Source organism: Helianthus annuus, chromosome 6, assembly GCF_002127325.2.
Source record: "Helianthus annuus cultivar XRQ/B chromosome 6, HanXRQr2.0-SUNRISE, whole genome shotgun sequence".
In the NCBI taxonomy this organism is placed as follows: Eukaryota; Viridiplantae; Streptophyta; class Magnoliopsida; order Asterales; family Asteraceae; genus Helianthus; species Helianthus annuus.
Window position 1 is genome coordinate 63,454,087 of NC_035438.2, and position 18,556 is coordinate 63,472,642.

General features: G+C 37.3%; 1 long non-coding RNA gene across 1 annotated transcript; it reads right to left on the minus strand.

Annotated features, from left to right (window-relative positions):
* Positions 1-1,178: 1,178 nt before the first annotated feature.
* On the minus strand, positions 1,179-5,774 carry LOC110864035. The gene is made up of 3 exons (XR_002549563.2): positions 5,578-5,774; positions 5,422-5,485; positions 1,179-1,351 (listed from the first exon to the last, which is right to left on the minus strand). It is a non-coding gene; the product is annotated as an uncharacterized LOC110864035 (long non-coding RNA).
* Positions 5,775-18,556: the final 12,782 nt, after the last annotated feature.

Here is an 18,556-nt window from a genome sequence, read left to right on the forward strand (position 1 = left end):
CAGGAATTATATGTATAATAAATATTAATGATACTTAATATGTTAAAGAAATTTTTACACAAACGCTCTCTAAGAAAAGTCTTTAATATATACTGATATTATTTATCATCAGTATAATACACTAAACTAAAATATTATTAAATTCTGTTTTAAATTAAAATAATAATAACTTTGGAAGAGTAAAATATTTTCAATAACAAAATAGAATTTTTGACTCTTGAATAAAGTTATGTTTAAAAAAAAGAGTTTTATAAAAACATAATCTAATGAACAAGAATTATTACAGTTCATAATTCATAGTTTGACAATTCTAAAATTTAAGCACATATACATATACAATGGAAGATATAAAATATTTTACAAAACTATATCTATGAAACAAGAATGTGTACAACAACCTAGTATTGTGTAATTAACTAATTTTAATACATAATACCTATATATATCAACAGGAAATAGCTTAAACTTATTTCCTAAATCATGCTTAAGTCAGATATATATACATTTTTTTGTATATGATTGTATCAATATTATAAATGATATTTCATCCATAAAATAAAAATATGTATAAAAACATTTAGTACAATATAACCATATGATTTAAAATATATGTACGCATATCTTAAGAGGAAACAATTTTTATCATTTGATAAGCTTAATTTATTTCTTAAATGATAATTAGAGTCATACGTATATATATTTTGATACAATAATAATACTCCATTATTTAATATATTAATGATCGAATTTAGAAACGCTAGATTTTGTATTATCTTTTATGATTCTTTAATAAATAAATATAATAGATGAAAAATAAAAATTGAATCAAGTCCTAAATACGTTATAACCAAAAACGAGTCAACCTGTCGGTTAAAGGTTAAATTGTTCTAAAAGAATCCAGAAAATTTATACCCTTACTAAATTTATTCCTTTTGATAAATTGCTTCTTTATTCCTAAATATTATGTTTAATAAATTTAATAGAAATTTATTTCGTTAATATAAAGGAATAAACAAAAGTAGGTGAATAAACAGTTATGTAATTAGATTCTTATGAATTGATATTATATATTACAGGAAATTTTAAAACTTTATATTTATATGTATATATATGCAAGACACCAATTTTTGGATAGTATGCATAATAATCAAATATCTTTTGTAGAAAGACAAGCTTTTATATAACAGAGGAAACAAATCCATTTTGATACCCAGCTTTAATTCAAAAGATACCTTAAGAATATCTGTACTAGCACCACTTCTTGAAAAGCAATAGTAGGTCAATGGAGAATCTCCGAATTTCATATAAAGCCCTTACCTTTATTTTCTAAATTCCTGTCCAGCTATGAGCCCTGAAAATATAGTTGAATATAAACCATATAGAAGAAAAGTTACTACAACAAAGAGAAAAAACGACACATAATATAATATATACACTTTCCTTAAATTTTGATAGAATACATAGTGAAAGGAACGGTTAAAATATAATGTGAATGTATGAACATGCGTAACACTGATAGGTATTACTACAGTTGTGCTAAACATGATATGAACAACAAAATATGTATAATTGTTGAGTTCTGTGATAATTATATCTGAACATGTTTGTAATTCAGATGTCGAAGGGAATAGTATGTGACCAGGAAATTCAAGCTAGTAATCAAAATACTTTGGATAAAAATACTATAGAAAATATAATAGTTCAAGGAATATCGAATGCCATATATTCGATTATTAACGCTACTAAAACCTCGGTGCCTATAAACGAGAATCCTAATATATGCTGTAAGCATACCAATCACTTCAAACCTAACCTTAGTATCAATGGAAGTCATGATATTCATATTAAAACTCCATCTTCCAAACAAAAGAAAACGACAACCTATGGTTACTCCTATAAGGAATTCTACTCTAACAAATCCTCCAAGGACAAAGGAATGAAACTAGAAACCACACAGCCTACCTACAACAACAAAAAGCACGCAAGAAAACGTCGTTCTAAGAAGACACTCCGTTGTAATTACTGCAAAAAGGCTGGGCATACAGAGGAAGAATGTAGAAGGAGAAGGAAAAATAATGTATGTTATAAATGCGGAGACCCAGGCCATATCCGTCTCTACTGCCCGAAACTATCTAATGTCACACCCCGACCGCGTTAAAACAACAAACCGCGGCAAAAACGTCGGGGAGTCACTACAAAAAAATTGCCATTTAGTGACACACAAAAAGTGCAATTAAAAAGAAAAAAAGTGCCACTAAAGACTTTTGTAGGAATGGGCGGCACACAAAAAAATGCCACTAGAAGTGGTGACGCTAAAGCCTTTTAGTGGCACTTTTTCAAACTGCCGCACAAAGTTTTTGAACTTTTAGTGGCACTTTTTTTGCCACAATATAAAAAAAAACGTTTGTAGCACAATTTTTGTGCCATTAAAAAGTAATTATAATTGGATATCTAAACTTGTTTTAGTGGCACTTTTTTCCACAATATAAAATAACATTTTTGACACAAATTTTGTGACGGTTTCTAGTTGAATATATGTACTATTTTTAGGGGCATATATTTTTGCAACAAAATAAGTAACATACTTCCAATTCCAAATTTTACACGAGGAGTCTAATGTCTTTTGGGTGAGAATTTCACTATCATAAAACTTAGCTCCAAAGCTTCAGCTTCTCTTGATATCTACCATGCCATTATCAACCATATATTTTTGTAGGTGGGCATATATACTTGTAGGTGGAATGAGTCAATGGGCCGCTTATTTTGTTAATATGCAAAGTTAAAAAACTTACAATTTAAATAAAAAATATGCGAAGACCTTCGAACTGAAAGGAAAAAAAAGGCTCGTGAACATGAAGTTCAAATTCCAGTCTCCATCATCTGGTTATAATATAAAACTTAACCCGAAAATATTTAAGTAGAAGCCTATGTCAAAATAGCTGGAATAGTGGGATGAAGTATTGAGTTAGACAAGCATTACACATTAAAACATACCTTCATTAGATCAGATCCTTTTTCCAGATTAATCATATTCCATTAGCATTCTTTGTTTCAAGAAAAAATCTTCCGAGATTAAAGGCGTATTGGTATGCATTTTCTATGTGGCTAAGAGGATATCCAATTGAGCAAAGCTAAGTGCTTGTATAAGGGATATAAAGAAACAACTTCAAGAAGGTCAGCAAATTGTTATAACATGTAGTCTTTAAGACAAATTTAACCTAGAATTTATCCAAATTTAAAGCTGAACATAAACGCTTTAAAAAAATCAAAAATACCATTTACGATCCGGTACAGTGTACCATTGAGTCCGGTTCGATGCATCCAAATTAAAACATCAACGTCAATATATGTCACTATGAAGGCAACATTGATATACTTAATAAAAATATAATACATCTTATAAAGGTAACAATAATAAAGGCAGAGTAAATGGCGAAAGGATCTCTACACTGAGGTCTAGACTTCAGCTCTTTACCAAAAGAATTAGAGTTCCTACAGTTGTTGGTAACTAAAAGATTGAATTTTATAGACCACTCATTTGTTCCCCTAGTTCAGCTAGCTATTCTGTAAATTAAAATTTCAAATTCCATGTACCATTGAATATAACAACGAGTGAAGTTCACTGGACGGGTCATAGTTATGGGAATTATAAGATTGCTAAAACTCACAGCCAGTTGATCTAAGACGCATACCTTATAGTTGTAAAAACCAAGACACAATATGGTATATTTTAGAAAACTTAGTTGAGCAAAAATTTATTAAATACTTTCAGCATATTGACACTAATATACAACGGTGAATCGAAACAAGCAATATGTGGATTACAACCATATCTAAATTATAACTCTTTTTACAGGAAGAAAGCATACTTGTAATGTATCTGATGCACAATATTATAGCATCAAGTAAGATGCAAATACACAAATTTCATCAGTATAACAAGCCCTACATATGCAATTAGCACAAAGCAAACTATACTTTCGCCTTTTACTAAACAAAATGGTGCATAAATTGCCCAATGTGGTTATGAGTCTTAGCTCTATACAAACTATACTTACAAACTTAAAACTCTCTAATATAACTTGCTTACATGATCCAATAAAATAAAATTATCTTAAACAGTTTACACACTACCAAAATTCCTTTTCTAAGAAACACAGATAAACATCTATATTCAGTTTTCTGCACGTAATTGGCGAACATCAACAATGAAAAAGACTAAATGCAATTGCGCCTGAATAGCCAAACACACTAGAATTAAAGTTGAACAATGCCTAACAGGCTAACATTGTATAATAACCAAGATTCAAGTCCATTGTGCATGCAAAATCAACAAAATATTCGTTCCTAATGAAGAATTAGAGAATCTGTAGCTTGTTGTGCACATTTTTGGTTGGATAATTGGATGGGGGCAGGTTTGCTATGTGATTTGTTCCCCGTCATTTTAAATCTAGCAAAGAGCAAGAATATGATGGTCAACAACTGTTACAACCAGGTGGATACGAATCTTTTGTTCCAGTAGCACAAAAAAAAAGATCTACACAATGCCCCTAGTTCAAAATAACGGACTAATGATGAGCCAAATAAGAAAACTCACAAACCTTAAATCAATAAATTTCACAATTCCCAACCAGAATTTCATAATTTCAAAGAACCAATTCTGGGAATATTCATTCATACACGAGCAAATAAAACCTAACATACAAACACATATATGAACAAACAAAAGCAAAAAAATACGCACAAGTAAAAATTTGACAACCAAAATTTCACCTCAACCCCAATCACTCTCCAGCACCACACATTGAAGCCAAGGCAGTTCTGTTGATCCACCCAAAGGAAACTTAATAGACCAATGATGAATGACACGATTCGGTCAGGCAAGCACAACGAATGAAGCTTTTGTGGTTAGCGATGTGTCTAGCTTCATGGGGTCATAGCCATGAACGAAGATTACCATTCACATCAAAACGACTTAACAAACTCTCAAGGTTACACAAACAGGTCTAACTTTTATGAGGTTGTTTATGGCTATTACCAGTATTCTTTCACCGTGTAGCCTAATTAAAAACTATCAAAATTGAATTCTTAAGATTTGTGAAATCAAAACCTATCATTCAGACCTACGTTTACCAGTACCAAATTTAATCAAAGTTGAACTATTGGGGTTGGTGAAGTGGATCTCGATGGCCTTAATAGAAATATAAATTGACAATTAAAATACATCTGATTGTAACATGAATTGAAAAATTGATATGAAAGCATGTAAAACCCACGGGTAGTGGCCTAATAAAATAAACATAAATCGAACACACTGTTAATGTTTGTCAAATTAATAGAGTTAACGCAAACAACCATATAATATCAAACAATTGATCATTCAATCATCCAAATCGTTGCAAGTAACTGATGTAAGCGTACCAGATTCAACCTGTTAATTGGCGATGCTAGGGAGGAAGAAGTCGCTATTCAAGTTATCAATTCTCTGCAACCAAACAAATGTTCATCAGTTTTGTCGAAATATTAAGAAAAGGGACAAGGGGATGCGATGTAAATATAAAATTAGCAGGTCCGCACACGTAATTTTGAAGATGAAGCCGAAAATTTTGTAGATGAAGCCGAGGGATTATGAAGATGAAGCGAATTAGGGTTCCAACTAAACGATTTTCAACAAATTGATGAATAAAGGTTACAGATGTGAGGGAGATTTGGTGGCGCCAGATGAATGAAGATAAATTACATGTTGAAGTGGTATTAAAAATTAGGGTTTTTTTAGTGGGAGGGACTTTTTACCAGCAAAAAAGCATTCAAACTTTTCAGGTTTAATGGGAGGGAAATTTTAGAATAGTAGGGACTTTTTAGCGGCAGAAAAGCGTTCAAACTTTTCAGGATGAGAGTGAAACTGTACTGAAGAAATTTTTCTAGGAAGAACCAAATTTTTAGTGGCACACGTAAAGTGCCATAAAAAACCTATAGTAATGGCATAAAAAAGTAATTGCCACTAAAAGTGTGTGTAGGCAAATATGGCAAAGGCATTATGCCACTGAAAACCTAAATTAGCCGCATAAAAGTTGTATGCCATTAAAAACATGTGCCACTAAATGGCATTTTTTTGTAGTGAGTGTCGTAACAGAATCATTTTTTCACAACACATGGATTGAAGTTTCGTTTTGAATTAAGTTTATTACATTGTATTGAAATCAAAAGCAAAATATGAACAAATTGTCTTTCATTGTTATTGAGTCACTAAGGCCTCGTCCGTTCCTATGTTAGCATGCATCATAATCATCGTCAAACATCATCAAACTATAGTACCTGAAACATATGTGAAAATATGTCAGCATAAAAATGCCGGCGAGTACATAGGTTTTGTGTGAGTGTTGGATTCATGGCTCGTTTACATGTTACAATACCTCGTTTGACTACAAGAGTCGTTTATCGAAAAACCTTGTTTTGAAAAGAGTTTGGTATAGCAATATGAATAACCAGCTCAAAATAAGTGGTTATAGCTTATAAAATCTTGTTTCCATGAATCTTAACCCAAAACATTTGTTTAAGTAAACCAAATTATAAATTGTTCTCGTAATAAAACTCGTATGGTTTATATCATTAGGAGAACCTTGTAGTGTAACTTTGTTTTGAAAACATTTGACCAAGTGATCTAGATAACGCAATGATATGTAATGTGTTAAAAGCACTTATATATAGGAAGTACCAGCGGCGTATCCACCATGCTTTTAACACATTACACCCGCCTCGTTACCTAATCACTTACCATAACCCAATCGTTTAATAGTTCAATAGTTCCAATTGTTCAAATAGTTCAAGTAGTTCACATAATCAAATAGTTCCAATGGTTCAAATAGCTCAGGTAGTTCACATAGATCAAATAGTTCCAATGGTTCAAATAGCTCAGGTAATTCACATAGATCAAATAGTCCCATTGGTTCAAATAGTTCAGTGGTTCAAATAGTTCCAGTGGTTCAAATAGTTCCAGTGGTTCAAATAATTCCAGTGTTTCAAATAGTTCCAGTGGTTCAAATAGTTCAACTAGTTCCAGTGGTTTGTGTTCAAATCGTTGTGTTAAATATAAAACATAGCATTTGTTTAGAAAACTCGAAATCGTTTAGCACATATGAATCACCCCAAAACAGTCAAAAGCAGTAAAACAGGGGAACTATGTACTCACATTGATTTGGAAAGTATCCTCGATCTAATGAACTTAACGAAGCTCAGGCAAACCAAGGAAATCAAGTAGTACCTAGTAATCGGATCGCTAGTTAATAGATCGACACCTAAATCGGAAGATTGGGTAGAATGAGGTCTTGTAAACCAAATGAGCATTGGAACTCATGTGATATGGTTTAACAAAGCCTACATTCTAAATCGGAACCTATCCTAAGTGCTTACGACCCGTTACGACCCATTAAGGTAGCTTACGCTACTTTAACGCGTCGTTCGCGCGAAAGCGCGTTCGAGATGCCTGACTAGTCCTATGACAAGTATTATATGCCTATATATGTTGCATAATCAGTTTAAGTGGCAAAAGTTAAGTTACATATGCTTAAAACTCAATTATGCATGAAAAGGGCATTTTGGTCATTTACCTAAGGCATATAAACTACCTATCATACGACTAATTAAACTAAGTGACCATAAGGTATAACCTCGGAAGGTTATTCCCTATACAACTATGGTCACTAAGTGTGCTTGGTCGGATCCTAATGATCGACCAAACGGGTCGGGTTCGAAAGTCTAAGCGGTGGTTTATTCCGCTTGACTTTACGACCCTAAACAAGCACTAGGCTAAAAGTGACGAGTTAAACATGTTAAAACATGTTTAGAAAACAGGTTTTGATATCAAAACAAAGTGTTTTGATACCCAAGGATAGCTTCATCTCAAAATGCGCATAACGGCATTTTGACCGAAACTTTGACACGTCACTTCGACTAATCAACGTGGTAATCAGTAGGTATAGTCACAAGGGACTATAACCATCGTGATTATGCTCACGTTGAAAAGTTCAAACGAACTTTGTGTTGATCAAAGACTGGTCAAAGCAGAAAGTCAAACACTGTTTGACTTTCATGCTTGAAAAGCATAAAAAACATGAAAGAATACTCACAAAAGGTCTAAGCAAGGAAGATTTGATCTAAAATACTCAGGTATGAAACTAAGGCTTCAACTTAGAGCAGATTAGAGCAAATGTGTGAGTTGCAAGAATGAAAAATGGTGGGTATTTATAGATTTCGAAGAACCGTTAGGATCATTTCTCGTAATTCGTGCTTTAATCCTAGCCATCCAAGTGTTACCCATTGTTTACAAAACATGGGGAACTCGAAAACCATCAAATGGTATCAGAAATCAGGGATCAAAACCATCAAATTCAGCTCAAATGACCAAGTTCAATGCTTCTGTCTGACAGTCTGTCGCGGGCCGCGTAGACCCAGACAAGTTCTTACGCGTCCCTCCTAGAGAAGTTTCACAGAATGTCAGTTTTAGTCCCTGCAAGTCCAAAACTTGGTTTTTGATGCATTTTTGACACGTTTAAGCCCCGTTAACCCCATTTCAAGGCTCTACAATGAAGTTAAAGTATAGGGAACATGAAATATGCTCAAAAACATCTCAGATGTCGGTTCGTTTGGTCGTACGGCTGCGTTATTCGGTTAATAACGACGAAAACTCGAACGGACGCAAAAACGATCCAAATTGAGCGATGAATGGTATTTTTGCATTCCAATCACTAAAATAAAATATTTTAATGATTACAAAAATTTTTGGATGTCCGGATATGTTTAGAACCTAAGATATGCGCGTAAATGCAAACTTATGCACTTTTTGACGCTTTTAGTCCCTGTTTGATCAAAAAGTTTATTTTCGCGTACAAAACCCCTCAAAGCCTATTTCTAAGCTATGTAAAGGATATTTAAACTTGTTTGATGCAAATAGTACCTGCGATCGAATAAACTTGTTTTCGACACACCAAACCATCCAAAACTTATTTCTAAGTTATGTAGAGGTTATTTAAGGTATGTTAAGCCTATGTCGCTGTTCCGGAGTGTTTGTTGCGTTAAACTGATTATGTTTACGCATCAGTTCGCGTATAACTTTCCAGAAAACGATTTAAAGCTCAAAATTGAACAAGAATTGATATGTGCAAATGATACACATATTTATACAAATACCAAGTATGAAACCCAATATTTCATTGGTTTGGCATTTGTATGATGGCCAAAGTGGCACAGATGTCACATCTAAGGCACCCGACAACGATGATAGAAACCCAGATGAAGCTAAGGAGAACGCATAAACACCAGAAACAACAGTAACTTTTAAAGTGAGCACTCTTATGTCTTGCATGTACTAAAGTATTAAGTTAACTTTTAATTCCGATCAAAGTTTTATAATAAAGGTCTTTATTTCTCTTTCATAAAGCCAACACTCATTTGTCCCATCTCTTGACAAGTTCATATGCTACTCGTGCATTACTTGTTATGTATGTGATGTTACTTGTAAAAGATCAATTATTCACAAGTTCGAATAAAATATTTCGTTATACTCATTCTGATTACACAATGCTGACTCTTGATATCAAGTCAACAGATTTATTGGAAAACTCCTTTTCTTTTCAAAAGTCACTTACCAGATTTTCATTGGAACCATTTCTTGTCAATACATATATCCGTTGTTAGAATATGTCCAAACCAAGCTCAATTATTTGAACTTGTTCACAATATACAATTCAAAGTCCTATATGATGAATTGAGATCATCATATTCGATGTAATCTCATTATTTGAATCATAGTAACTTTTTAAAAGTCTTCAATTTCGATGTATCATTTGTTAAAACACGACACCTTGCGGTGACAATTTATTTGAAACTTGGACTCCTTTCATTTCACACCTGAGGTACGAAATTTATCTTTTTATTGATTCATTATCCTAAACCATTGTTAATACAATTTTGTGTTAAGATAAAGATACATAATTCCTATTCCAATGTACCTCTAACATTTCTTTCATCCTTGAATTTAATCCTGCAATATTCCTTTCTTCTTTCACTTGGACATCCTATCTTTTGGAAAATCCAGATTCACTTTACTGAAACTTTTAGTAAAACAGTGAGTTCGTTTGGTTATCGTAATCATTGAATTCTTTCAATAACTACAAATACCCTGCGGTGTCTATATGAATTTATAGCCTATGCTAATAGTAATTCATACATCATTCGTTTGACTTATCATTCAAATAGTCCTGATACAATTGTGTATTAAGACAATGATACACTAAATCCCATTATATTGTCCGGTGTAGCTCTGCCATTTAAATCCATGTCACAAATTTCTTTTATGAGAATTGACAAATCATTTTTCATACTTCTATTTTCAAATTAAGATTCAGAGTCTTCCTCAATTGATGATCAAAGTAAGTTCCCTTCTAGCATTAAATCCTATTATTTCCAAAAATCGTTTACACACGATTCTTATTCAGTCACCTTGATAATGGTATCATTTCACCTCGTTCAGTTAGCACTAATTTAAACATTTAAGTTTCTCATTTTCTTCTATGTCCTTAGAAAAATAATTCATCTACATCATTCCTGTCAATTCCTCTGGCAGTTGTAGCTGATAAGCTACAGGTCAAATTCTTTTAATAAATAATCTAACATACTTGGATCTTAACTTTCCTCTTTTGACGAAGCTGATTATTCTTTTAAGAAAACCTTATCTCGCACTTGAAAGATTTCCGTCTGTTATCTACGTAATTCTTTTAATAATCTTGTATTGCTTTAACTTGAATTATATCGTCAATTGTTCTTACCCTATCTCGAGTTCAGATGAGTTGCTTTCTCCAAATTTCTGCCCAACATACAAGGTTTGGAACTACCATCTATTAAATGCTTCCAAAGACGCTTTGACACTGTTTTTACTAACTACAAGACTTGATATAACTCCAAGGGAATATATGTAACGCCTCGTATTTCCGTATTTCCATGTTTTTAGAAAATACGAGTTCGTTTCCTATTTTTAGAAACACAGTTGAAATCTGGTCGAAAAACGGTTTAAAAACGGAAAACTGGTGTGGCACCTTATACCTTGCGCGACCGCGCACTGGTCTCACAAACAGAGATTTAAAGAACAGTCAAATTGTCAAACACTTGCGCGCCCAAAGGAAATCATAAAGCTTTGCGCTTTCTCCCATAAACAAAGGATGAAAATCCTGAGATGAATACTCCCGCCTTTATATCCAGACTTGGATATTATTTACCCAGGCTTGGGATTTATTTATTCAACTGTCTCCACACGATAAGGTGCCACACCAGATTACGGCAGTAATCTTCTAGAAGAAATACAATCGTGCACCACCAAGACGGTTACAACCGTCTGGACACGTGTCACCATCTCATGCATCCCTGAATTCACAACGGAAGCATGCAATTGGAGAGTAATCTCCACTTGATCACTTTACACGTGGCAAATTCCCAGCCTTCGATCTAAGCCACGGTCCGTGTGCTCTCACATCGGATCAAGAAGCTTGACGGAAGGGAATGTAACCACTTACGGGGTTAGCATCTTCCGTCAACTTTTCACTAACAAGTTTTCCCGCCTAAAAAGACTCCCGGCTATAAATATGAGATGGAACCCAGGTATGACCCACACACTTACAAATACATCTTCTTCTTCATTACCAATACTGATTCTCACACCGGAGTCGGGTCAAGGAGAGAACCCCCTTTCTCCCCTTGGCGAGGCTAACGGTGCTCTTTTTTGCAGAGTCGTCGGAAAAGAAGATCAATCGGATCTGAATCAATCGAGTGGAAACCAACCTTTTATGCGGATTCAAACCCCCTAGATATCTCGGTTCCGACCATTTATCTAGTGTTTCTTCATTGGCGCCCACCGATTCCTCTGTTTTTTCAGTTTTCATCTCGTTCCGATTCAGTTCTTTTCATCCTCTGTTATGGCAGAAAATTCATCATCTCATCGACAAACCGGTCTTCGACCGAACGTCGAGAACAATGTTCAAATAGAAGGAATTCCAGAGGATGCCTCAGATGACAACGAGGTTCAATCCAACCGAGCTAACGATCCTACAGAAATGTTACCAGCAAACCCTGCTCAATCAATTTTGCCACCAGGAGAAACTCCAATATCCTGGTACGTCAGGTCTCAAGGGGCACTAAACGCAGTATACACACAGCTGTGTGCTCAGACTGCTCCCTTAACTCAGTCACGAAGACCAGGACCTCGGGCAAATGCTTCGCAATGGGAAAATTCAACTTACGGGGGTACAGAAGTTTACGCCAGATGCACATCACAACATGAATACACTCAGACAGGAAGCCATCAGAGAGAAAGTCATGGTAGATCACATCCTCACCGAAGACGATCGGTCCATGACAGGTTAGGTTCCTAACGAGACACCCACACTGACGAGTCTGATCCAACATATCGTTTAAGTGCAAATACCAGTGTGTTCAATCGATTGCAGCCAAATTATAATAAATTCAGGCCTCGAGCGGTTTATAACCCTGAGGCAGAACACAACTATGATTTGATTTACCGCCCTGTGGAAGCAGCGGAAAATTCAAAGTTCATCATGGAAATAGCTTTGGATTCACTTGAGAAAGCCAAATTACCATCCAATGTGGGAAAATTTAATGGGCTGACAGACCCCGATGACCACCTAAGAGTATTTACCAGCGCAGGTCTGGTTGGGGGTTGGACCCTCCCACTATGGTGTCATCTGTTCGTTCAGACCCTGACCGGACCAACGCGAATTTGGTTTGATAACCTACCAATCGGAGAGATCGAATCTTGGAAGGATCTGCGTGAAAAGTTTTTGACACACTTTAGCCAGCAACGGCGTTCCATTCGCGATACATCTGACGTCATGAACATTTGGCGTCGCGATGACGAGAGTTTGGAGGATTTCATCACCAGATACAATAAGAGGTATTGGAGATTGGCGGAGTTCATGAACAACTAATCCGCGCACAATTCAAGTATGCGGTTAGATGTGACGACATGATTAAGGTCTTATCTGGAACAGAAGGCCTTCCAAAAAGCTGGGAGAAGATAATGGCGGCAGCCAAGGTTTACGCGCAAACTGAGAAGAATCTTACTACAAACAGGCCACCGCCACCACACAATAGGCCTGCAGACTTAAGCTCAACCAGCGAAAGAAGGTCAAAGAAATCATGGCGTGAATCTGGACCAGGAAGTCGTTCGTCTGAAGATGCCCGCACAACAATCTACAAACTCACCGCGCAGAGGGAGAACAAACATGAAAATAGGGAGAGGCAATGGACTCCCCTAACAAAAACCCCGGTGGAGGTCTTAAGTACTGAAGACTATCAATTCAAACCCCCGATCCCAATGAAAAGCAAGCGTGGACAAGACCCGACACAATACTGCGAATATCACAAAGATAACGGGCATACCACTAACAACTGCATCTCTCTACGCACAGAAATAGAGAAAGCCCTCAAGAGCGGCGAACTCACACATTTACTCCAAAATGTGCGCAAAGAGATTAAGCAGATAACCCGGGGTGAAGAAGGCCCAAGCAAACGGGCGAAAACCTAAAAAACAACTCTATAAGTTTCCTGCGGAAAGACATGATTCATCAAGCAAAGCGGAAATGTTAGAGAGTAAGTTAAGTTTCACACAATTATTTTAAGCAAAACTTTGTAAAAGCCTCTGCGCTCTATCCGTAAATAAAATTGCAAAGTTTCTATTATTTCTATGTTTACAAAGTGCATGCAATTTCTTTTAGTAAGCGCAAAAACATTATGGTAGCTCTAAAACAAGCTTCATAAACGGTCAGTGATAACATCACAAACGACCACAAGTTCAAACATAAGCTTTATACCAACTTCATTCGCCTTACTCAACAAAAGCAATCGTACTCATGCAAGATATTGTAAACAAAAAAATAGAAACGTCATCCTATTCTTAGCATACAGATACGCCCTAAACAAAAAAATAAAACTTTCAAACACGGCAGTGTTTAAGTTACTTGCGAAGCAGCGCACCAGCAGAACTAGGGATTTACATCCCAAATATTACAAGAAAATTGTTCAAAACATTTTTTCAACCTATGACAAATCTTCACCCTCATCCGGAAAGATTTCCCTTAGTTGCGCTACGTGATCATCAGATTGCAGCGCAACATTTATCAAATCCATAACCGGCAGTTGCAAGTTGTTGAACTCTGTCTTCAAGGCAGCAAGCGCGGCACCAGTATCCACGCCAAAGGTTGCAGACTTACTGTTGTCCCAGTCAACCTTTAAAGCACTGTTCACATAATGGGAACATTCAGCATATCCTTGCGCATACCCATCTCTTCGCGCAACAACCACTAAACGAGCAACGGTTTTATCTAACTCTTCAGAGTTCAACACAGATTCAGCAACCTATAAAAAAAGAAGAGAAAAGATGAATAAATAAAAAGCGCGTTAACAGTTTTACAACAAAAAGGAGAAAAGAAACTTACACAGGCAATACCGCGATCTTTTAACCAAGCCATATCATCCTTCAAAGGTTCAAGCTCGCTTTCCGCTGTAACCCGCGCCGTTTCTGAATTCTCCAACTGCTCTTTAGCTTCAGATAAGCGGTGGGAGGTTTCAGTATTCTCGGAACGCGCAAGCTCCAGATCCTTTCTAAGTTGTTCCTGATCAGCAACCAAAACAGTAAGTTCTTCTAACTCTTTATCTCTAAGGGCAAGAGTGGCTAAAGCTTGTACCTCTCGTTGCTCACTGCGCTCCCTATAAGAACGCGCCTCCGCTAGCGCAGCTTCTACATCAGCTTTCTCCTTCTTCAACTTGTCTACCTCCGCATCCTGATCCTTCAATTTTCCAACCTCAGCTTTAAGGTTATTAATGATGTCACGAAGTTTTGATTTCTCAGCATTATCTTTTTCGCAAATTCTTCTCCAGTTTTTGCGTTCCTCAGAAAGGAGAGCAGCTTCAGCTTCCGCCTTTCTCTTCCAACCAGCTACGGACCATTCCTCAGTCTTGCACTCAGCTTCAAACTTGGCCTGATCAGCTTCCAATTTAGCCTTCAGCTGAGCCAAGCGTTTCTCATCTTTGGCAAATTTCTTTTGAGACGCCATAAAAGATTCCTGGTCCTTATGCATACTAGACTACTCACGCACTATGCGATGAGTGGTAGATACGTGAGAAGCAGTCTCTTCAAAATAAGATTGGTAGGTTTGTTCATAAGACCGGCCTTCTTGAAACTTGACTTCTCCAGGCGGAAGTATCCCCTGCATCCAGTCTTGGCACACGCGCCAATTCGAGAAGGTGTCACCTTTCTTTAAGTTCCAAACAGGGGTGTGAGGATCAGAGGCATCTTTCTCCACATAGGCGGTAGTAATAATCTCCCAGAGTTTCTTCCGGACGGATTGGAGACTGTTTACCAACACCAGCAGATGAGCTTTGCCCCTCAACCGTCACCTTCTTAACACGCTCAGGCATAGCATCAGAAGGTTTAGGGGAAGAAGTCGAAGTTTTTTCAGTAGACGTTTCTTTCCCCGGATCTTCAGCAACAGTTTCAGGGGTATGTGGCTTACCAGCATCATCCGCCACACCTGGATCAACAACTTTTTAAGCCTCTTTAGCAGCATCAACAGGCTCCCTAGCCTCAACAATATTCTCCGCACCATCATCAGCAACCCCTGTAGGCTCTAACTGGTCAGCCCCAGGAGAACGCGGAGGGGTGGATGGAAGCTCTTCGTTTACCACAGATTGCAGTTCTGTGGAAACAGGGGAAACAGGAACCTCTGAAAAAGCAACAAAAAAGCTTTAAAAGATTTAACGCACATAAAGGAAACATGAAAGGACAACACTTACCAACAGATTTTGAAATAAAAGAGTCAAGATTCCCTTTTCTGGACTAGAATCCAAATCGATAGGATCACTTGGGTTGGATGGGGGAATATCAGCAGAATCCCTCGGTTCAGGTTTCGGCTCTCGTACAGATACTGCAGGGGTAAGACCCTCCAAAGAATCAGAAACCACCACATAATCACACCTGGAGTCAGAGGAACGACGTATACCTTTCTTCTCTCCAACATTCTTTGTCTTCTAAATATGAGCTTTATCAGCGCCACCTTTTTTCGGCACAGAAATAGAAGATACCGCGCGTTTCTTCCTTTCAGGACCTATGCCCAAATTCAACAACTCACCTACAAAGGCGCACACAAAAATTTACCCACAAAGCACAAAAAGGAAAACAAAAACAGATATAGCTTACCAGCACTAGCAGTTGGTTGGGCAGACAGATCTGCATCCCGCGGACAAACAAAATTTCCTACAATGCGATGGTACCAAAGTTCCTCGTCAGGTTTCTTCTTGATGGTACCCATCCTTCCGCCTTCCCTCTTAAAGGTAACAACATATAAAGAAACAACTGCAAGCAAAGAATACCAAGTCAAAAAAAAAGAGAGAAGAAAGATGGAAACGGGGAAAACCCCAATCTTACCACGACCATCCTCGGTGTATACCGGTTTGTCATCACGCTCCATCTTCCAATTCAAACTCATGCCGGCCCCAACAAGAGCTTTCTCCTGTAAAGCAATATTGGGCACATCCTTCAAATCTTGATACCAGTTTTCATCAACAGGGGTCTGAAGCGTCTCGATCGGAACGTCTTCTTTCCCCCTTAGGACCATCCTCACCGGAATTATTCCGGCCTTGATAAAAAAGAATTTTTGTTTCAGTCGTGAAAAGATTTTGGGGGTTGCTGTAGAATCTTCTTTGCAGAAGCCCTCTGAACAAACGAATAGAACCCTTGGGTATAATGCATCTGATGAAAAACCCTAAATCGGGAAACGGTTGGCTCAACATACATCGTCCGACACACAAATTTGAAATGTCGAACCCTAACCATACCGATAGGATGAAGTTGGGAGATGTGCAGGTTGTAAAACCCAAGGATTTCAAGAAAAAACTTAGTGACAGGCAAGCGAAAGTTACCTTCACAAAAGAAATCCCAAAAAAGGGTAATATACCCAGCCGGAGCATCCGCTGCAGTCTGCCCCTCTTCAGGATACAGAGTACCCCAGTTTTCCGGAAATTTAAGATTCTGAATCAAACCATCAAAGGCCACTCTGGACCACTTTAACGGTGGAAGAGCAGTTGACATTTCCTCATCAAGATCCTCTTGGTGTTCTCCGGTCGACATAAGAGGAGGCACTGATAAACCTTTTCTCAAAAGAACGGAACAGGAGAAGTTTTCAACAAAATAATGATTACACAAAAGGAGGAGTTACTCAATCGTTATATATACTCATCGCAATAAATGGCATAGGTAACCACCACAGCAACTTTTTCGAAAAACACAGTTCTCCAGGCAACAGAGAGAACAGTAACTAACACAAACGTGCCTACACACGCGCGTATAGGACACGTGCAGTAAAAAACAACTGACAATGACAGACTGTCATTCAGGTTTACTGTACCAGTCTCATCCAAAGTCAAAAATTTTACAAAAACCTTTACAAAAAAAATCAGAATGAATCTTCCTCCGGAAGTTGCCCCCTCATTTTTCGTAACAAAAAGCATTTCCCTCTCAAAAGTCCAGTGCTCCACTTACTTGCATAAGTACAACACTAGACTGGGGGGACTTGAAGGGGTAAGGTCCCAAAAACCCCATAAAAAGCACTGAGGACCATACCAAAACCTTGCTGATCAACCTTATACCTTGCGCGGCCGCGCACTGGTCTCACAAACAGAGATTTAAAGAACAGTCAAACTGTCAAACACTTGCGCGCCCAAAGGAAATCATAAACCTTTGCGCTTTCTCCCATAAACAAAGGATGAAAATCCTGAGATGAATACTCCCACCTTTATATCCAGACTTGGATATTATTTACCCAGGCTTGGGATTTATTTATTCAACTGTCTCCACACGATAAGGTGCCACACCAGATTACGGTAGCAATCTCCTAGAAGAAATACAATCGTGCACCACCAAGATGGTTACAACCGTCTGGACACGTGTCACCATCTCATGCATCCCTGAATTCACAATGGAAGCATGCAATTGGAGAGTAATCTCCACTTGATCACTTTACACGTGGCAAATTCCCAGCCTTCGATCTAAGCCACGATCCGTGTGCTCTCACATCGGATCAAGAAGCTTGACGGAAGGGAATGTAACTGCTTACGGGGTTAGCATCTTCCGTCAACTTTTCACTAACGGGTTTTCCCGCCAAAAAAGACTCCCGACTATAAATATGAGATGGAACCCAGGTATGAATACAAGTTACACACACACTTACAAATACATCTTCTTCTTCATTACCAATACTGATTCTCACACCAGAGTCGGGTCAAGGAGAGAACCCCCTTTCTCCCCTTGGCGAGGCTAACGGTGCTCTTTTTTGCAGAGTCGTCGGAGAAGAAGATCAATCGGATCTGAATCAATCGAGTGGAAACCAACCTTTTATGCGAATTCAAACCCCCTAGATATCTCGGTTCCGACCATTTATCTAGTGTTTCTTCACATCTAAACACCCACAAATAAAAACTAAAACCAAAACCTTAT